The sequence below is a fragment of the Malus sylvestris genome (assembly GCF_916048215.2).
Source record: "Malus sylvestris chromosome 4 unlocalized genomic scaffold, drMalSylv7.2 SUPER_4_unloc_5, whole genome shotgun sequence".
Lineage (NCBI taxonomy): Eukaryota > Viridiplantae > Streptophyta > Magnoliopsida > Rosales > Rosaceae > Malus > Malus sylvestris.
This window is the reverse complement of record NW_025920897.1, coordinates 27,166-42,809: the sequence shown is the minus strand read 5'-3', so window position 1 is coordinate 42,809 and position 15,644 is coordinate 27,166. Positions and strand designations below refer to the sequence as shown.

Below are 15,644 nucleotides of genomic sequence, written 5' to 3'. Positions count from 1 at the left end.
ACTAGGATGGGTGACCTCCTGGGAAGTCCTCGTGTTGCATCCCCCCCACCTCTTTTTTAATTTTCGTAGTTATTGTTAGCGGCTTATTTATTAATTATATTTTTTGAATTTTCGAGGGACGGTCGTGATGAACATTTATTTATGAATTTCGTGCGATCGTTGGGGGGCGGTGTGATTTTCACACGCGTAAAGGTTACGGCCAAAGAAATGGTTATATACAATTACAAGTCATAGAATAACGGATGCGATCATACCAACTCACATGCACCGGATCCCATCAGAACTCCGAAGTTAAGCGAGTTTGGGCGAGAGTAGTACTAGGATGGGTGACCTCCTGGGAAGTCCTCGTGTTGCATCCCCCCCACCTCTTTTTTAATTTTCGTAGTTATTGTTAGCGGCTTATTTATTAATTATATTTTTTGAATTTTCGAGGGACGGTCGTGATGAACATTTATTTATGAATTTCGTGCGATCGTTGGGGGGCGGTGTGATTTTCACACGCGTAAAGGTTACGGCCAAAGAAATGGTTATATACAATTACAAGTCATAGAATAACGGATGCGATCATACCAACTCACATGCACCGGATCCCATCAGAACTCCGAAGTTAAGCGAGTTTGGGCGAGAGTAGTACTAGGATGGGTGACCTCCTGGGAAGTCCTCGTGTTGCATCCCCCCCACCTCTTTTTTAATTTTCGTAGTTATTGTTAGCGGCTTATTTATTAATTATATTTTTTGAATTTTCGAGGGACGGTCGTGATGAACATTTATTTATGAATTTCGTGCGATCGTTGGGGGGCGGTGTGATTTTCACACGCGTAAAGGTTACGGCCAAAGAAATGGTTATATACAATTACAAGTCATAGAATAACGGATGCGATCATACCAACTCACATGCACCGGATCCCATCAGAACTCCGAAGTTAAGCGAGTTTGGGCGAGAGTAGTACTAGGATGGGTGACCTCCTGGGAAGTCCTCGTGTTGCATCCCCCCCACCTCTTTTTTAATTTTCGTAGTTATTGTTAGCGGCTTATTTATTAATTATATTTTTTGAATTTTCGAGGGACGGTCGTGATGAACATTTATTTATGAATTTCGTGCGATCGTTGGGGGGCGGTGTGATTTTCACACGCGTAAAGGTTACGGCCAAAGAAATGGTTATATACAATTACAAGTCATAGAATAACGGATGCGATCATACCAACTCACATGCACCGGATCCCATCAGAACTCCGAAGTTAAGCGAGTTTGGGCGAGAGTAGTACTAGGATGGGTGACCTCCTGGGAAGTCCTCGTGTTGCATCCCCCCCACCTCTTTTTTAATTTTCGTAGTTATTGTTAGCGGCTTATTTATTAATTATATTTTTTGAATTTTCGAGGGACGGTCGTGATGAACATTTATTTATGAATTTCGTGCGATCGTTGGGGGGCGGTGTGATTTTCACACGCGTAAAGGTTACGGCCAAAGAAATGGTTATATACAATTACAAGTCATAGAATAACGGATGCGATCATACCAACTCACATGCACCGGATCCCATCAGAACTCCGAAGTTAAGCGAGTTTGGGCGAGAGTAGTACTAGGATGGGTGACCTCCTGGGAAGTCCTCGTGTTGCATCCCCCCCACCTCTTTTTTAATTTTCGTAGTTATTGTTAGCGGCTTATTTATTAATTATATTTTTTGAATTTTCGAGGGACGGTCGTGATGAACATTTATTTATGAATTTCGTGCGATCGTTGGGGGGCGGTGTGATTTTCACACGCGTAAAGGTTACGGCCAAAGAAATGGTTATATACAATTACAAGTCATAGAATAACGGATGCGATCATACCAACTCACATGCACCGGATCCCATCAGAACTCCGAAGTTAAGCGAGTTTGGGCGAGAGTAGTACTAGGATGGGTGACCTCCTGGGAAGTCCTCGTGTTGCATCCCCCCCACCTCTTTTTTAATTTTCGTAGTTATTGTTAGCGGCTTATTTATTAATTATATTTTTTGAATTTTCGAGGGACGGTCGTGATGAACATTTATTTATGAATTTCGTGCGATCGTTGGGGGGCGGTGTGATTTTCACACGCGTAAAGGTTACGGCCAAAGAAATGGTTATATACAATTACAAGTCATAGAATAACGGATGCGATCATACCAACTCACATGCACCGGATCCCATCAGAACTCCGAAGTTAAGCGAGTTTGGGCGAGAGTAGTACTAGGATGGGTGACCTCCTGGGAAGTCCTCGTGTTGCATCCCCCCCACCTCTTTTTTAATTTTCGTAGTTATTGTTAGCGGCTTATTTATTAATTATATTTTTTGAATTTTCGAGGGACGGTCGTGATGAACATTTATTTATGAATTTCGTGCGATCGTTGGGGGGCGGTGTGATTTTCACACGCGTAAAGGTTACGGCCAAAGAAATGGTTATATACAATTACAAGTCATAGAATAACGGATGCGATCATACCAACTCACATGCACCGGATCCCATCAGAACTCCGAAGTTAAGCGAGTTTGGGCGAGAGTAGTACTAGGATGGGTGACCTCCTGGGAAGTCCTCGTGTTGCATCCCCCCCACCTCTTTTTTAATTTTCGTAGTTATTGTTAGCGGCTTATTTATTAATTATATTTTTTGAATTTTCGAGGGACGGTCGTGATGAACATTTATTTATGAATTTCGTGCGATCGTTGGGGGGCGGTGTGATTTTCACACGCGTAAAGGTTACGGCCAAAGAAATGGTTATATACAATTACAAGTCATAGAATAACGGATGCGATCATACCAACTCACATGCACCGGATCCCATCAGAACTCCGAAGTTAAGCGAGTTTGGGCGAGAGTAGTACTAGGATGGGTGACCTCCTGGGAAGTCCTCGTGTTGCATCCCCCCCACCTCTTTTTTAATTTTCGTAGTTATTGTTAGCGGCTTATTTATTAATTATATTTTTTGAATTTTCGAGGGACGGTCGTGATGAACATTTATTTATGAATTTCGTGCGATCGTTGGGGGGCGGTGTGATTTTCACACGCGTAAAGGTTACGGCCAAAGAAATGGTTATATACAATTACAAGTCATAGAATAACGGATGCGATCATACCAACTCACATGCACCGGATCCCATCAGAACTCCGAAGTTAAGCGAGTTTGGGCGAGAGTAGTACTAGGATGGGTGACCTCCTGGGAAGTCCTCGTGTTGCATCCCCCCCACCTCTTTTTTAATTTTCGTAGTTATTGTTAGCGGCTTATTTATTAATTATATTTTTTGAATTTTCGAGGGACGGTCGTGATGAACATTTATTTATGAATTTCGTGCGATCGTTGGGGGGCGGTGTGATTTTCACACGCGTAAAGGTTACGGCCAAAGAAATGGTTATATACAATTACAAGTCATAGAATAACGGATGCGATCATACCAACTCACATGCACCGGATCCCATCAGAACTCCGAAGTTAAGCGAGTTTGGGCGAGAGTAGTACTAGGATGGGTGACCTCCTGGGAAGTCCTCGTGTTGCATCCCCCCCACCTCTTTTTTAATTTTCGTAGTTATTGTTAGCGGCTTATTTATTAATTATATTTTTTGAATTTTCGAGGGACGGTCGTGATGAACATTTATTTATGAATTTCGTGCGATCGTTGGGGGGCGGTGTGATTTTCACACGCGTAAAGGTTACGGCCAAAGAAATGGTTATATACAATTACAAGTCATAGAATAACGGATGCGATCATACCAACTCACATGCACCGGATCCCATCAGAACTCCGAAGTTAAGCGAGTTTGGGCGAGAGTAGTACTAGGATGGGTGACCTCCTGGGAAGTCCTCGTGTTGCATCCCCCCCACCTCTTTTTTAATTTTCGTAGTTATTGTTAGCGGCTTATTTATTAATTATATTTTTTGAATTTTCGAGGGACGGTCGTGATGAACATTTATTTATGAATTTCGTGCGATCGTTGGGGGGGCGGTGTGATTTTCACACGCGTAAAGGTTACGGCCAAAGAAATGGTTATATACAATTACAAGTCATAGAATAACGGATGCGATCATACCAACTCACATGCACCGGATCCCATCAGAACTCCGAAGTTAAGCGAGTTTGGGCGAGAGTAGTACTAGGATGGGTGACCTCCTGGGAAGTCCTCGTGTTGCATCCCCCCCACCTCTTTTTTAATTTTCGTAGTTATTGTTAGCGGCTTATTTATTAATTATATTTTTTGAATTTTCGAGGGACGGTCGTGATGAACATTTATTTATGAATTTCGTGCGATCGTTGGGGGGCGGTGTGATTTTCACACGCGTAAAGGTTACGGCCAAAGAAATGGTTATATACAATTACAAGTCATAGAATAACGGATGCGATCATACCAACTCACATGCACCGGATCCCATCAGAACTCCGAAGTTAAGCGAGTTTGGGCGAGAGTAGTACTAGGATGGGTGACCTCCTGGGAAGTCCTCGTGTTGCATCCCCCCCACCTCTTTTTTAATTTTCGTAGTTATTGTTAGCGGCTTATTTATTAATTATATTTTTTGAATTTTCGAGGGACGGTCGTGATGAACATTTATTTATGAATTTCGTGCGATCGTTGGGGGGCGGTGTGATTTTCACACGCGTAAAGGTTACGGCCAAAGAAATGGTTATATACAATTACAAGTCATAGAATAACGGATGCGATCATACCAACTCACATGCACCGGATCCCATCAGAACTCCGAAGTTAAGCGAGTTTGGGCGAGAGTAGTACTAGGATGGGTGACCTCCTGGGAAGTCCTCGTGTTGCATCCCCCCCACCTCTTTTTTAATTTTCGTAGTTATTGTTAGCGGCTTATTTATTAATTATATTTTTTGAATTTTCGAGGGACGGTCGTGATGAACATTTATTTATGAATTTCGTGCGATCGTTGGGGGGCGGTGTGATTTTCACACGCGTAAAGGTTACGGCCAAAGAAATGGTTATATACAATTACAAGTCATAGAATAACGGATGCGATCATACCAACTCACATGCACCGGATCCCATCAGAACTCCGAAGTTAAGCGAGTTTGGGCGAGAGTAGTACTAGGATGGGTGACCTCCTGGGAAGTCCTCGTGTTGCATCCCCCCCACCTCTTTTTTAATTTTCGTAGTTATTGTTAGCGGCTTATTTATTAATTATATTTTTTGAATTTTCGAGGGACGGTCGTGATGAACATTTATTTATGAATTTCGTGCGATCGTTGGGGGGCGGTGTGATTTTCACACGCGTAAAGGTTACGGCCAAAGAAATGGTTATATACAATTACAAGTCATAGAATAACGGATGCGATCATACCAACTCACATGCACCGGATCCCATCAGAACTCCGAAGTTAAGCGAGTTTGGGCGAGAGTAGTACTAGGATGGGTGACCTCCTGGGAAGTCCTCGTGTTGCATCCCCCCCACCTCTTTTTTAATTTTCGTAGTTATTGTTAGCGGCTTATTTATTAATTATATTTTTTGAATTTTCGAGGGACGGTCGTGATGAACATTTATTTATGAATTTCGTGCGATCGTTGGGGGGCGGTGTGATTTTCACACGCGTAAAGGTTACGGCCAAAGAAATGGTTATATACAATTACAAGTCATAGAATAACGGATGCGATCATACCAACTCACATGCACCGGATCCCATCAGAACTCCGAAGTTAAGCGAGTTTGGGCGAGAGTAGTACTAGGATGGGTGACCTCCTGGGAAGTCCTCGTGTTGCATCCCCCCCACCTCTTTTTTAATTTTCGTAGTTATTGTTAGCGGCTTATTTATTAATTATATTTTTTGAATTTTCGAGGGACGGTCGTGATGAACATTTATTTATGAATTTCGTGCGATCGTTGGGGGGCGGTGTGATTTTCACACGCGTAAAGGTTACGGCCAAAGAAATGGTTATATACAATTACAAGTCATAGAATAACGGATGCGATCATACCAACTCACATGCACCGGATCCCATCAGAACTCCGAAGTTAAGCGAGTTTGGGCGAGAGTAGTACTAGGATGGGTGACCTCCTGGGAAGTCCTCGTGTTGCATCCCCCCCACCTCTTTTTTAATTTTCGTAGTTATTGTTAGCGGCTTATTTATTAATTATATTTTTTGAATTTTCGAGGGACGGTCGTGATGAACATTTATTTATGAATTTCGTGCGATCGTTGGGGGGCGGTGTGATTTTCACACGCGTAAAGGTTACGGCCAAAGAAATGGTTATATACAATTACAAGTCATAGAATAACGGATGCGATCATACCAACTCACATGCACCGGATCCCATCAGAACTCCGAAGTTAAGCGAGTTTGGGCGAGAGTAGTACTAGGATGGGTGACCTCCTGGGAAGTCCTCGTGTTGCATCCCCCCCACCTCTTTTTTAATTTTCGTAGTTATTGTTAGCGGCTTATTTATTAATTATATTTTTTGAATTTTCGAGGGACGGTCGTGATGAACATTTATTTATGAATTTCGTGCGATCGTTGGGGGGCGGTGTGATTTTCACACGCGTAAAGGTTACGGCCAAAGAAATGGTTATATACAATTACAAGTCATAGAATAACGGATGCGATCATACCAACTCACATGCACCGGATCCCATCAGAACTCCGAAGTTAAGCGAGTTTGGGCGAGAGTAGTACTAGGATGGGTGACCTCCTGGGAAGTCCTCGTGTTGCATCCCCCCCACCTCTTTTTTAATTTTCGTAGTTATTGTTAGCGGCTTATTTATTAATTATATTTTTTGAATTTTCGAGGGACGGTCGTGATGAACATTTATTTATGAATTTCGTGCGATCGTTGGGGGGCGGTGTGATTTTCACACGCGTAAAGGTTACGGCCAAAGAAATGGTTATATACAATTACAAGTCATAGAATAACGGATGCGATCATACCAACTCACATGCACCGGATCCCATCAGAACTCCGAAGTTAAGCGAGTTTGGGCGAGAGTAGTACTAGGATGGGTGACCTCCTGGGAAGTCCTCGTGTTGCATCCCCCCCACCTCTTTTTTAATTTTCGTAGTTATTGTTAGCGGCTTATTTATTAATTATATTTTTTGAATTTTCGAGGGACGGTCGTGATGAACATTTATTTATGAATTTCGTGCGATCGTTGGGGGGCGGTGTGATTTTCACACGCGTAAAGGTTACGGCCAAAGAAATGGTTATATACAATTACAAGTCATAGAATAACGGATGCGATCATACCAACTCACATGCACCGGATCCCATCAGAACTCCGAAGTTAAGCGAGTTTGGGCGAGAGTAGTACTAGGATGGGTGACCTCCTGGGAAGTCCTCGTGTTGCATCCCCCCCACCTCTTTTTTAATTTTCGTAGTTATTGTTAGCGGCTTATTTATTAATTATATTTTTTGAATTTTCGAGGGACGGTCGTGATGAACATTTATTTATGAATTTCGTGCGATCGTTGGGGGGCGGTGTGATTTTCACACGCGTAAAGGTTACGGCCAAAGAAATGGTTATATACAATTACAAGTCATAGAATAACGGATGCGATCATACCAACTCACATGCACCGGATCCCATCAGAACTCCGAAGTTAAGCGAGTTTGGGCGAGAGTAGTACTAGGATGGGTGACCTCCTGGGAAGTCCTCGTGTTGCATCCCCCCCACCTCTTTTTTAATTTTCGTAGTTATTGTTAGCGGCTTATTTATTAATTATATTTTTTGAATTTTCGAGGGACGGTCGTGATGAACATTTATTTATGAATTTCGTGCGATCGTTGGGGGGCGGTGTGATTTTCACACGCGTAAAGGTTACGGCCAAAGAAATGGTTATATACAATTACAAGTCATAGAATAACGGATGCGATCATACCAACTCACATGCACCGGATCCCATCAGAACTCCGAAGTTAAGCGAGTTTGGGCGAGAGTAGTACTAGGATGGGTGACCTCCTGGGAAGTCCTCGTGTTGCATCCCCCCCACCTCTTTTTTAATTTTCGTAGTTATTGTTAGCGGCTTATTTATTAATTATATTTTTTGAATTTTCGAGGGACGGTCGTGATGAACATTTATTTATGAATTTCGTGCGATCGTTGGGGGGCGGTGTGATTTTCACACGCGTAAAGGTTACGGCCAAAGAAATGGTTATATACAATTACAAGTCATAGAATAACGGATGCGATCATACCAACTCACATGCACCGGATCCCATCAGAACTCCGAAGTTAAGCGAGTTTGGGCGAGAGTAGTACTAGGATGGGTGACCTCCTGGGAAGTCCTCGTGTTGCATCCCCCCCACCTCTTTTTTAATTTTCGTAGTTATTGTTAGCGGCTTATTTATTAATTATATTTTTTGAATTTTCGAGGGACGGTCGTGATGAACATTTATTTATGAATTTCGTGCGATCGTTGGGGGGCGGTGTGATTTTCACACGCGTAAAGGTTACGGCCAAAGAAATGGTTATATACAATTACAAGTCATAGAATAACGGATGCGATCATACCAACTCACATGCACCGGATCCCATCAGAACTCCGAAGTTAAGCGAGTTTGGGCGAGAGTAGTACTAGGATGGGTGACCTCCTGGGAAGTCCTCGTGTTGCATCCCCCCCACCTCTTTTTTAATTTTCGTAGTTATTGTTAGCGGCTTATTTATTAATTATATTTTTTGAATTTTCGAGGGACGGTCGTGATGAACATTTATTTATGAATTTCGTGCGATCGTTGGGGGGCGGTGTGATTTTCACACGCGTAAAGGTTACGGCCAAAGAAATGGTTATATACAATTACAAGTCATAGAATAACGGATGCGATCATACCAACTCACATGCACCGGATCCCATCAGAACTCCGAAGTTAAGCGAGTTTGGGCGAGAGTAGTACTAGGATGGGTGACCTCCTGGGAAGTCCTCGTGTTGCATCCCCCCCACCTCTTTTTTAATTTTCGTAGTTATTGTTAGCGGCTTATTTATTAATTATATTTTTTGAATTTTCGAGGGACGGTCGTGATGAACATTTATTTATGAATTTCGTGCGATCGTTGGGGGGCGGTGTGATTTTCACACGCGTAAAGGTTACGGCCAAAGAAATGGTTATATACAATTACAAGTCATAGAATAACGGATGCGATCATACCAACTCACATGCACCGGATCCCATCAGAACTCCGAAGTTAAGCGAGTTTGGGCGAGAGTAGTACTAGGATGGGTGACCTCCTGGGAAGTCCTCGTGTTGCATCCCCCCCACCTCTTTTTTAATTTTCGTAGTTATTGTTAGCGGCTTATTTATTAATTATATTTTTTGAATTTTCGAGGGACGGTCGTGATGAACATTTATTTATGAATTTCGTGCGATCGTTGGGGGGCGGTGTGATTTTCACACGCGTAAAGGTTACGGCCAAAGAAATGGTTATATACAATTACAAGTCATAGAATAACGGATGCGATCATACCAACTCACATGCACCGGATCCCATCAGAACTCCGAAGTTAAGCGAGTTTGGGCGAGAGTAGTACTAGGATGGGTGACCTCCTGGGAAGTCCTCGTGTTGCATCCCCCCCACCTCTTTTTTAATTTTCGTAGTTATTGTTAGCGGCTTATTTATTAATTATATTTTTTGAATTTTCGAGGGACGGTCGTGATGAACATTTATTTATGAATTTCGTGCGATCGTTGGGGGGCGGTGTGATTTTCACACGCGTAAAGGTTACGGCCAAAGAAATGGTTATATACAATTACAAGTCATAGAATAACGGATGCGATCATACCAACTCACATGCACCGGATCCCATCAGAACTCCGAAGTTAAGCGAGTTTGGGCGAGAGTAGTACTAGGATGGGTGACCTCCTGGGAAGTCCTCGTGTTGCATCCCCCCCACCTCTTTTTTAATTTTCGTAGTTATTGTTAGCGGCTTATTTATTAATTATATTTTTTGAATTTTCGAGGGACGGTCGTGATGAACATTTATTTATGAATTTCGTGCGATCGTTGGGGGGCGGTGTGATTTTCACACGCGTAAAGGTTACGGCCAAAGAAATGGTTATATACAATTACAAGTCATAGAATAACGGATGCGATCATACCAACTCACATGCACCGGATCCCATCAGAACTCCGAAGTTAAGCGAGTTTGGGCGAGAGTAGTACTAGGATGGGTGACCTCCTGGGAAGTCCTCGTGTTGCATCCCCCCCACCTCTTTTTTAATTTTCGTAGTTATTGTTAGCGGCTTATTTATTAATTATATTTTTTGAATTTTCGAGGGACGGTCGTGATGAACATTTATTTATGAATTTCGTGCGATCGTTGGGGGGCGGTGTGATTTTCACACGCGTAAAGGTTACGGCCAAAGAAATGGTTATATACAATTACAAGTCATAGAATAACGGATGCGATCATACCAACTCACATGCACCGGATCCCATCAGAACTCCGAAGTTAAGCGAGTTTGGGCGAGAGTAGTACTAGGATGGGTGACCTCCTGGGAAGTCCTCGTGTTGCATCCCCCCCACCTCTTTTTTAATTTTCGTAGTTATTGTTAGCGGCTTATTTATTAATTATATTTTTTGAATTTTCGAGGGACGGTCGTGATGAACATTTATTTATGAATTTCGTGCGATCGTTGGGGGGCGGTGTGATTTTCACACGCGTAAAGGTTACGGCCAAAGAAATGGTTATATACAATTACAAGTCATAGAATAACGGATGCGATCATACCAACTCACATGCACCGGATCCCATCAGAACTCCGAAGTTAAGCGAGTTTGGGCGAGAGTAGTACTAGGATGGGTGACCTCCTGGGAAGTCCTCGTGTTGCATCCCCCCCACCTCTTTTTTAATTTTCGTAGTTATTGTTAGCGGCTTATTTATTAATTATATTTTTTGAATTTTCGAGGGACGGTCGTGATGAACATTTATTTATGAATTTCGTGCGATCGTTGGGGGGCGGTGTGATTTTCACACGCGTAAAGGTTACGGCCAAAGAAATGGTTATATACAATTACAAGTCATAGAATAACGGATGCGATCATACCAACTCACATGCACCGGATCCCATCAGAACTCCGAAGTTAAGCGAGTTTGGGCGAGAGTAGTACTAGGATGGGTGACCTCCTGGGAAGTCCTCGTGTTGCATCCCCCCCACCTCTTTTTTAATTTTCGTAGTTATTGTTAGCGGCTTATTTATTAATTATATTTTTTGAATTTTCGAGGGACGGTCGTGATGAACATTTATTTATGAATTTCGTGCGATCGTTGGGGGGCGGTGTGATTTTCACACGCGTAAAGGTTACGGCCAAAGAAATGGTTATATACAATTACAAGTCATAGAATAACGGATGCGATCATACCAACTCACATGCACCGGATCCCATCAGAACTCCGAAGTTAAGCGAGTTTGGGCGAGAGTAGTACTAGGATGGGTGACCTCCTGGGAAGTCCTCGTGTTGCATCCCCCCCACCTCTTTTTTAATTTTCGTAGTTATTGTTAGCGGCTTATTTATTAATTATATTTTTTGAATTTTCGAGGGACGGTCGTGATGAACATTTATTTATGAATTTCGTGCGATCGTTGGGGGGCGGTGTGATTTTCACACGCGTAAAGGTTACGGCCAAAGAAATGGTTATATACAATTACAAGTCATAGAATAACGGATGCGATCATACCAACTCACATGCACCGGATCCCATCAGAACTCCGAAGTTAAGCGAGTTTGGGCTGAGAGTAGTACTAGGATGGGTGACCTCCTGGGAAGTCCTCGTGTTGCATCCCCCCCACCTCTTTTTTAATTTTCGTAGTTATTGTTAGCGGCTTATTTATTAATTATATTTTTTGAATTTTCGAGGGACGGTCGTGATGAACATTTATTTATGAATTTCGTGCGATCGTTGGGGGGCGGTGTGATTTTCACACGCGTAAAGGTTACGGCCAAAGAAATGGTTATATACAATTACAAGTCATAGAATAACGGATGCGATCATACCAACTCACATGCACCGGATCCCATCAGAACTCCGAAGTTAAGCGAGTTTGGGCGAGAGTAGTACTAGGATGGGTGACCTCCTGGGAAGTCCTCGTGTTGCATCCCCCCCACCTCTTTTTTAATTTTCGTAGTTATTGTTAGCGGCTTATTTATTAATTATATTTTTTGAATTTTCGAGGGACGGTCGTGATGAACATTTATTTATGAATTTCGTGCGATCGTTGGGGGGCGGTGTGATTTTCACACGCGTAAAGGTTACGGCCAAAGAAATGGTTATATACAATTACAAGTCATAGAATAACGGATGCGATCATACCAACTCACATGCACCGGATCCCATCAGAACTCCGAAGTTAAGCGAGTTTGGGCGAGAGTAGTACTAGGATGGGTGACCTCCTGGGAAGTCCTCGTGTTGCATCCCCCCCACCTCTTTTTTAATTTTCGTAGTTATTGTTAGCGGCTTATTTATTAATTATATTTTTTGAATTTTCGAGGGACGGTCGTGATGAACATTTATTTATGAATTTCGTGCGATCGTTGGGGGGCGGTGTGATTTTCACACGCGTAAAGGTTACGGCCAAAGAAATGGTTATATACAATTACAAGTCATAGAATAACGGATGCGATCATACCAACTCACATGCACCGGATCCCATCAGAACTCCGAAGTTAAGCGAGTTTGGGCGAGAGTAGTACTAGGATGGGTGACCTCCTGGGAAGTCCTCGTGTTGCATCCCCCCCACCTCTTTTTTAATTTTCGTAGTTATTGTTAGCGGCTTATTTATTAATTATATTTTTTGAATTTTCGAGGGACGGTCGTGATGAACATTTATTTATGAATTTCGTGCGATCGTTGGGGGGCGGTGTGATTTTCACACGCGTAAAGGTTACGGCCAAAGAAATGGTTATATACAATTACAAGTCATAGAATAACGGATGCGATCATACCAACTCACATGCACCGGATCCCATCAGAACTCCGAAGTTAAGCGAGTTTGGGCGAGAGTAGTACTAGGATGGGTGACCTCCTGGGAAGTCCTCGTGTTGCATCCCCCCCACCTCTTTTTTAATTTTCGTAGTTATTGTTAGCGGCTTATTTATTAATTATATTTTTTGAATTTTCGAGGGACGGTCGTGATGAACATTTATTTATGAATTTCGTGCGATCGTTGGGGGGCGGTGTGATTTTCACACGCGTAAAGGTTACGGCCAAAGAAATGGTTATATACAATTACAAGTCATAGAATAACGGATGCGATCATACCAACTCACATGCACCGGATCCCATCAGAACTCCGAAGTTAAGCGAGTTTGGGCGAGAGTAGTACTAGGATGGGTGACCTCCTGGGAAGTCCTCGTGTTGCATCCCCCCCACCTCTTTTTTAATTTTCGTAGTTATTGTTAGCGGCTTATTTATTAATTATATTTTTTGAATTTTCGAGGGACGGTCGTGATGAACATTTATTTATGAATTTCGTGCGATCGTTGGGGGGCGGTGTGATTTTCACACGCGTAAAGGTTACGGCCAAAGAAATGGTTATATACAATTACAAGTCATAGAATAACGGATGCGATCATACCAACTCACATGCACCGGATCCCATCAGAACTCCGAAGTTAAGCGAGTTTGGGCGAGAGTAGTACTAGGATGGGTGACCTCCTGGGAAGTCCTCGTGTTGCATCCCCCCCACCTCTTTTTTAATTTTCGTAGTTATTGTTAGCGGCTTATTTATTAATTATATTTTTTGAATTTTCGAGGGACGGTCGTGATGAACATTTATTTATGAATTTCGTGCGATCGTTGGGGGGCGGTGTGATTTTCACACGCGTAAAGGTTACGGCCAAAGAAATGGTTATATACAATTACAAGTCATAGAATAACGGATGCGATCATACCAACTCACATGCACCGGATCCCATCAGAACTCCGAAGTTAAGCGAGTTTGGGCGAGAGTAGTACTAGGATGGGTGACCTCCTGGGAAGTCCTCGTGTTGCATCCCCCCCACCTCTTTTTTAATTTTCGTAGTTATTGTTAGCGGCTTATTTATTAATTATATTTTTTGAATTTTCGAGGGACGGTCGTGATGAACATTTATTTATGAATTTCGTGCGATCGTTGGGGGGCGGTGTGATTTTCACACGCGTAAAGGTTACGGCCAAAGAAATGGTTATATACAATTACAAGTCATAGAATAACGGATGCGATCATACCAACTCACATGCACCGGATCCCATCAGAACTCCGAAGTTAAGCGAGTTTGGGCGAGAGTAGTACTAGGATGGGTGACCTCCTGGGAAGTCCTCGTGTTGCATCCCCCCCACCTCTTTTTTAATTTTCGTAGTTATTGTTAGCGGCTTATTTATTAATTATATTTTTTGAATTTTCGAGGGACGGTCGTGATGAACATTTATTTATGAATTTCGTGCGATCGTTGGGGGGCGGTGTGATTTTCACACGCGTAAAGGTTACGGCCAAAGAAATGGTTATATACAATTACAAGTCATAGAATAACGGATGCGATCATACCAACTCACATGCACCGGATCCCATCAGAACTCCGAAGTTAAGCGAGTTTGGGCGAGAGTAGTACTAGGATGGGTGACCTCCTGGGAAGTCCTCGTGTTGCATCCCCCCCACCTCTTTTTTAATTTTCGTAGTTATTGTTAGCGGCTTATTTATTAATTATATTTTTTGAATTTTCGAGGGACGGTCGTGATGAACATTTATTTATGAATTTCGTGCGATCGTTGGGGGGCGGTGTGATTTTCACACGCGTAAAGGTTACGGCCAAAGAAATGGTTATATACAATTACAAGTCATAGAATAACGGATGCGATCATACCAACTCACATGCACCGGATCCCATCAGAACTCCGAAGTTAAGCGAGTTTGGGCGAGAGTAGTACTAGGATGGGTGACCTCCTGGGAAGTCCTCGTGTTGCATCCCCCCCACCTCTTTTTTAATTTTCGTAGTTATTGTTAGCGGCTTATTTATTAATTATATTTTTTGAATTTTCGAGGGACGGTCGTGATGAACATTTATTTATGAATTTCGTGCGATCGTTGGGGGGCGGTGTGATTTTCACACGCGTAAAGGTTACGGCCAAAGAAATGGTTATATACAATTACAAGTCATAGAATAACGGATGCGATCATACCAACTCACATGCACCGGATCCCATCAGAACTCCGAAGTTAAGCGAGTTTGGGCGAGAGTAGTACTAGGATGGGTGACCTCCTGGGAAGTCCTCGTGTTGCATCCCCCCCACCTCTTTTTTAATTTTCGTAGTTATTGTTAGCGGCTTATTTATTAATTATATTTTTTGAATTTTCGAGGGACGGTCGTGATGAACATTTATTTATGAATTTCGTGCGATCGTTGGGGGGCGGTGTGATTTTCACACGCGTAAAGGTTACGGCCAAAGAAATGGTTATATACAATTACAAGTCATAGAATAACGGATGCGATCATACCAACTCACATGCACCGGATCCCATCAGAACTCCGAAGTTAAGCGAGTTTGGGCGAGAGTAGTACTAGGATGGGTGACCTCCTGGGAAGTCCTCGTGTTGCATCCCCCCCACCTCTTTTTTAATTTTCGTAGTTATTGTTAGCGGCTTATTTATTAATTATATTTTTTGAATTTTCGAGGGACGGTCGTGATGAACATTTATTTATGAATTTCGTGCGATC

General features: G+C 42.7%; 49 non-coding genes across 49 annotated transcripts; all 49 read left to right on the top strand.

Annotated features, from left to right (window-relative positions):
• The first annotated feature begins 240 nt into the window (after positions 1 to 240).
• Positions 241 to 359, top strand: LOC126613216 (5S ribosomal RNA). Its single transcript, XR_007619763.1, has one exon. It is a non-coding gene; the product is annotated as a 5S ribosomal RNA (ribosomal RNA).
• A 197-nt stretch (positions 360 to 556) lies between these two features.
• Positions 557 to 675, top strand: LOC126613215 (5S ribosomal RNA). Its single transcript, XR_007619762.1, has one exon. It is a non-coding gene; the product is annotated as a 5S ribosomal RNA (ribosomal RNA).
• Positions 676 to 872: 197 nt separating this feature from the next.
• On the top strand, positions 873 to 991 carry LOC126613214 (5S ribosomal RNA). Its single transcript, XR_007619761.1, has one exon. It is a non-coding gene; the product is annotated as a 5S ribosomal RNA (ribosomal RNA).
• A 197-nt stretch (positions 992 to 1,188) lies between these two features.
• Positions 1,189 to 1,307, top strand: LOC126613213 (5S ribosomal RNA). Its single transcript, XR_007619760.1, has one exon. It is a non-coding gene; the product is annotated as a 5S ribosomal RNA (ribosomal RNA).
• A 197-nt stretch (positions 1,308 to 1,504) lies between these two features.
• On the top strand, positions 1,505 to 1,623 carry LOC126613211 (5S ribosomal RNA). The gene has a single exon (XR_007619759.1). It is a non-coding gene; the product is annotated as a 5S ribosomal RNA (ribosomal RNA).
• Positions 1,624 to 1,820: 197 nt separating this feature from the next.
• LOC126613210 (5S ribosomal RNA) lies at positions 1,821 to 1,939 on the top strand. The gene has a single exon (XR_007619758.1). It is a non-coding gene; the product is annotated as a 5S ribosomal RNA (ribosomal RNA).
• A 197-nt stretch (positions 1,940 to 2,136) lies between these two features.
• Positions 2,137 to 2,255, top strand: LOC126613209 (5S ribosomal RNA). Its single transcript, XR_007619757.1, has one exon. It is a non-coding gene; the product is annotated as a 5S ribosomal RNA (ribosomal RNA).
• A 197-nt stretch (positions 2,256 to 2,452) lies between these two features.
• LOC126613207 (5S ribosomal RNA) lies at positions 2,453 to 2,571 on the top strand. Its single transcript, XR_007619755.1, has one exon. It is a non-coding gene; the product is annotated as a 5S ribosomal RNA (ribosomal RNA).
• Positions 2,572 to 2,768: 197 nt separating this feature from the next.
• LOC126613206 (5S ribosomal RNA) lies at positions 2,769 to 2,887 on the top strand. The gene has a single exon (XR_007619754.1). It is a non-coding gene; the product is annotated as a 5S ribosomal RNA (ribosomal RNA).
• A 197-nt stretch (positions 2,888 to 3,084) lies between these two features.
• Positions 3,085 to 3,203, top strand: LOC126613205 (5S ribosomal RNA). Its single transcript, XR_007619753.1, has one exon. It is a non-coding gene; the product is annotated as a 5S ribosomal RNA (ribosomal RNA).
• Positions 3,204 to 3,400: 197 nt separating this feature from the next.
• Positions 3,401 to 3,519, top strand: LOC126613204 (5S ribosomal RNA). The gene has a single exon (XR_007619752.1). It is a non-coding gene; the product is annotated as a 5S ribosomal RNA (ribosomal RNA).
• Positions 3,520 to 3,716: 197 nt separating this feature from the next.
• Positions 3,717 to 3,835, top strand: LOC126613203 (5S ribosomal RNA). Its single transcript, XR_007619751.1, has one exon. It is a non-coding gene; the product is annotated as a 5S ribosomal RNA (ribosomal RNA).
• Positions 3,836 to 4,033: 198 nt separating this feature from the next.
• On the top strand, positions 4,034 to 4,152 carry LOC126613202 (5S ribosomal RNA). Its single transcript, XR_007619750.1, has one exon. It is a non-coding gene; the product is annotated as a 5S ribosomal RNA (ribosomal RNA).
• A 197-nt stretch (positions 4,153 to 4,349) lies between these two features.
• Positions 4,350 to 4,468, top strand: LOC126613201 (5S ribosomal RNA). Its single transcript, XR_007619749.1, has one exon. It is a non-coding gene; the product is annotated as a 5S ribosomal RNA (ribosomal RNA).
• Positions 4,469 to 4,665: 197 nt separating this feature from the next.
• On the top strand, positions 4,666 to 4,784 carry LOC126613200 (5S ribosomal RNA). Its single transcript, XR_007619748.1, has one exon. It is a non-coding gene; the product is annotated as a 5S ribosomal RNA (ribosomal RNA).
• Positions 4,785 to 4,981: 197 nt separating this feature from the next.
• Positions 4,982 to 5,100, top strand: LOC126613199 (5S ribosomal RNA). Its single transcript, XR_007619747.1, has one exon. It is a non-coding gene; the product is annotated as a 5S ribosomal RNA (ribosomal RNA).
• Positions 5,101 to 5,297: 197 nt separating this feature from the next.
• LOC126613198 (5S ribosomal RNA) lies at positions 5,298 to 5,416 on the top strand. Its single transcript, XR_007619746.1, has one exon. It is a non-coding gene; the product is annotated as a 5S ribosomal RNA (ribosomal RNA).
• Positions 5,417 to 5,613: 197 nt separating this feature from the next.
• On the top strand, positions 5,614 to 5,732 carry LOC126613196 (5S ribosomal RNA). The gene has a single exon (XR_007619744.1). It is a non-coding gene; the product is annotated as a 5S ribosomal RNA (ribosomal RNA).
• Positions 5,733 to 5,929: 197 nt separating this feature from the next.
• On the top strand, positions 5,930 to 6,048 carry LOC126613195 (5S ribosomal RNA). The gene has a single exon (XR_007619743.1). It is a non-coding gene; the product is annotated as a 5S ribosomal RNA (ribosomal RNA).
• A 197-nt stretch (positions 6,049 to 6,245) lies between these two features.
• LOC126613194 (5S ribosomal RNA) lies at positions 6,246 to 6,364 on the top strand. Its single transcript, XR_007619742.1, has one exon. It is a non-coding gene; the product is annotated as a 5S ribosomal RNA (ribosomal RNA).
• A 197-nt stretch (positions 6,365 to 6,561) lies between these two features.
• On the top strand, positions 6,562 to 6,680 carry LOC126613193 (5S ribosomal RNA). Its single transcript, XR_007619741.1, has one exon. It is a non-coding gene; the product is annotated as a 5S ribosomal RNA (ribosomal RNA).
• Positions 6,681 to 6,877: 197 nt separating this feature from the next.
• On the top strand, positions 6,878 to 6,996 carry LOC126613192 (5S ribosomal RNA). Its single transcript, XR_007619740.1, has one exon. It is a non-coding gene; the product is annotated as a 5S ribosomal RNA (ribosomal RNA).
• Positions 6,997 to 7,193: 197 nt separating this feature from the next.
• Positions 7,194 to 7,312, top strand: LOC126613191 (5S ribosomal RNA). Its single transcript, XR_007619739.1, has one exon. It is a non-coding gene; the product is annotated as a 5S ribosomal RNA (ribosomal RNA).
• A 197-nt stretch (positions 7,313 to 7,509) lies between these two features.
• On the top strand, positions 7,510 to 7,628 carry LOC126613190 (5S ribosomal RNA). The gene has a single exon (XR_007619738.1). It is a non-coding gene; the product is annotated as a 5S ribosomal RNA (ribosomal RNA).
• Positions 7,629 to 7,825: 197 nt separating this feature from the next.
• On the top strand, positions 7,826 to 7,944 carry LOC126613189 (5S ribosomal RNA). The gene has a single exon (XR_007619737.1). It is a non-coding gene; the product is annotated as a 5S ribosomal RNA (ribosomal RNA).
• A 197-nt stretch (positions 7,945 to 8,141) lies between these two features.
• On the top strand, positions 8,142 to 8,260 carry LOC126613188 (5S ribosomal RNA). The gene has a single exon (XR_007619736.1). It is a non-coding gene; the product is annotated as a 5S ribosomal RNA (ribosomal RNA).
• Positions 8,261 to 8,457: 197 nt separating this feature from the next.
• Positions 8,458 to 8,576, top strand: LOC126613187 (5S ribosomal RNA). The gene has a single exon (XR_007619735.1). It is a non-coding gene; the product is annotated as a 5S ribosomal RNA (ribosomal RNA).
• Positions 8,577 to 8,773: 197 nt separating this feature from the next.
• Positions 8,774 to 8,892, top strand: LOC126613184 (5S ribosomal RNA). Its single transcript, XR_007619733.1, has one exon. It is a non-coding gene; the product is annotated as a 5S ribosomal RNA (ribosomal RNA).
• A 197-nt stretch (positions 8,893 to 9,089) lies between these two features.
• Positions 9,090 to 9,208, top strand: LOC126613183 (5S ribosomal RNA). The gene has a single exon (XR_007619732.1). It is a non-coding gene; the product is annotated as a 5S ribosomal RNA (ribosomal RNA).
• Positions 9,209 to 9,405: 197 nt separating this feature from the next.
• Positions 9,406 to 9,524, top strand: LOC126613182 (5S ribosomal RNA). The gene has a single exon (XR_007619731.1). It is a non-coding gene; the product is annotated as a 5S ribosomal RNA (ribosomal RNA).
• Positions 9,525 to 9,721: 197 nt separating this feature from the next.
• LOC126613181 (5S ribosomal RNA) lies at positions 9,722 to 9,840 on the top strand. The gene has a single exon (XR_007619730.1). It is a non-coding gene; the product is annotated as a 5S ribosomal RNA (ribosomal RNA).
• A 197-nt stretch (positions 9,841 to 10,037) lies between these two features.
• On the top strand, positions 10,038 to 10,156 carry LOC126613180 (5S ribosomal RNA). Its single transcript, XR_007619729.1, has one exon. It is a non-coding gene; the product is annotated as a 5S ribosomal RNA (ribosomal RNA).
• A 197-nt stretch (positions 10,157 to 10,353) lies between these two features.
• LOC126613179 (5S ribosomal RNA) lies at positions 10,354 to 10,472 on the top strand. The gene has a single exon (XR_007619727.1). It is a non-coding gene; the product is annotated as a 5S ribosomal RNA (ribosomal RNA).
• Positions 10,473 to 10,669: 197 nt separating this feature from the next.
• LOC126613178 (5S ribosomal RNA) lies at positions 10,670 to 10,788 on the top strand. Its single transcript, XR_007619726.1, has one exon. It is a non-coding gene; the product is annotated as a 5S ribosomal RNA (ribosomal RNA).
• Positions 10,789 to 10,985: 197 nt separating this feature from the next.
• Positions 10,986 to 11,104, top strand: LOC126613177 (5S ribosomal RNA). The gene has a single exon (XR_007619725.1). It is a non-coding gene; the product is annotated as a 5S ribosomal RNA (ribosomal RNA).
• Positions 11,105 to 11,301: 197 nt separating this feature from the next.
• Positions 11,302 to 11,420, top strand: LOC126613176 (5S ribosomal RNA). Its single transcript, XR_007619724.1, has one exon. It is a non-coding gene; the product is annotated as a 5S ribosomal RNA (ribosomal RNA).
• A 197-nt stretch (positions 11,421 to 11,617) lies between these two features.
• LOC126613219 (5S ribosomal RNA) lies at positions 11,618 to 11,737 on the top strand. The gene has a single exon (XR_007619766.1). It is a non-coding gene; the product is annotated as a 5S ribosomal RNA (ribosomal RNA).
• A 197-nt stretch (positions 11,738 to 11,934) lies between these two features.
• Positions 11,935 to 12,053, top strand: LOC126613175 (5S ribosomal RNA). The gene has a single exon (XR_007619723.1). It is a non-coding gene; the product is annotated as a 5S ribosomal RNA (ribosomal RNA).
• A 197-nt stretch (positions 12,054 to 12,250) lies between these two features.
• Positions 12,251 to 12,369, top strand: LOC126613173 (5S ribosomal RNA). Its single transcript, XR_007619720.1, has one exon. It is a non-coding gene; the product is annotated as a 5S ribosomal RNA (ribosomal RNA).
• A 197-nt stretch (positions 12,370 to 12,566) lies between these two features.
• Positions 12,567 to 12,685, top strand: LOC126613172 (5S ribosomal RNA). The gene has a single exon (XR_007619719.1). It is a non-coding gene; the product is annotated as a 5S ribosomal RNA (ribosomal RNA).
• A 197-nt stretch (positions 12,686 to 12,882) lies between these two features.
• Positions 12,883 to 13,001, top strand: LOC126613171 (5S ribosomal RNA). Its single transcript, XR_007619718.1, has one exon. It is a non-coding gene; the product is annotated as a 5S ribosomal RNA (ribosomal RNA).
• A 197-nt stretch (positions 13,002 to 13,198) lies between these two features.
• On the top strand, positions 13,199 to 13,317 carry LOC126613168 (5S ribosomal RNA). Its single transcript, XR_007619717.1, has one exon. It is a non-coding gene; the product is annotated as a 5S ribosomal RNA (ribosomal RNA).
• Positions 13,318 to 13,514: 197 nt separating this feature from the next.
• Positions 13,515 to 13,633, top strand: LOC126613167 (5S ribosomal RNA). Its single transcript, XR_007619716.1, has one exon. It is a non-coding gene; the product is annotated as a 5S ribosomal RNA (ribosomal RNA).
• A 197-nt stretch (positions 13,634 to 13,830) lies between these two features.
• LOC126613166 (5S ribosomal RNA) lies at positions 13,831 to 13,949 on the top strand. Its single transcript, XR_007619715.1, has one exon. It is a non-coding gene; the product is annotated as a 5S ribosomal RNA (ribosomal RNA).
• A 197-nt stretch (positions 13,950 to 14,146) lies between these two features.
• Positions 14,147 to 14,265, top strand: LOC126613165 (5S ribosomal RNA). Its single transcript, XR_007619714.1, has one exon. It is a non-coding gene; the product is annotated as a 5S ribosomal RNA (ribosomal RNA).
• A 197-nt stretch (positions 14,266 to 14,462) lies between these two features.
• Positions 14,463 to 14,581, top strand: LOC126613164 (5S ribosomal RNA). The gene has a single exon (XR_007619713.1). It is a non-coding gene; the product is annotated as a 5S ribosomal RNA (ribosomal RNA).
• Positions 14,582 to 14,778: 197 nt separating this feature from the next.
• On the top strand, positions 14,779 to 14,897 carry LOC126613163 (5S ribosomal RNA). Its single transcript, XR_007619712.1, has one exon. It is a non-coding gene; the product is annotated as a 5S ribosomal RNA (ribosomal RNA).
• Positions 14,898 to 15,094: 197 nt separating this feature from the next.
• Positions 15,095 to 15,213, top strand: LOC126613162 (5S ribosomal RNA). The gene has a single exon (XR_007619710.1). It is a non-coding gene; the product is annotated as a 5S ribosomal RNA (ribosomal RNA).
• A 197-nt stretch (positions 15,214 to 15,410) lies between these two features.
• On the top strand, positions 15,411 to 15,529 carry LOC126613160 (5S ribosomal RNA). Its single transcript, XR_007619708.1, has one exon. It is a non-coding gene; the product is annotated as a 5S ribosomal RNA (ribosomal RNA).
• The last annotated feature ends 115 nt before the right edge of the window (positions 15,530 to 15,644 follow it).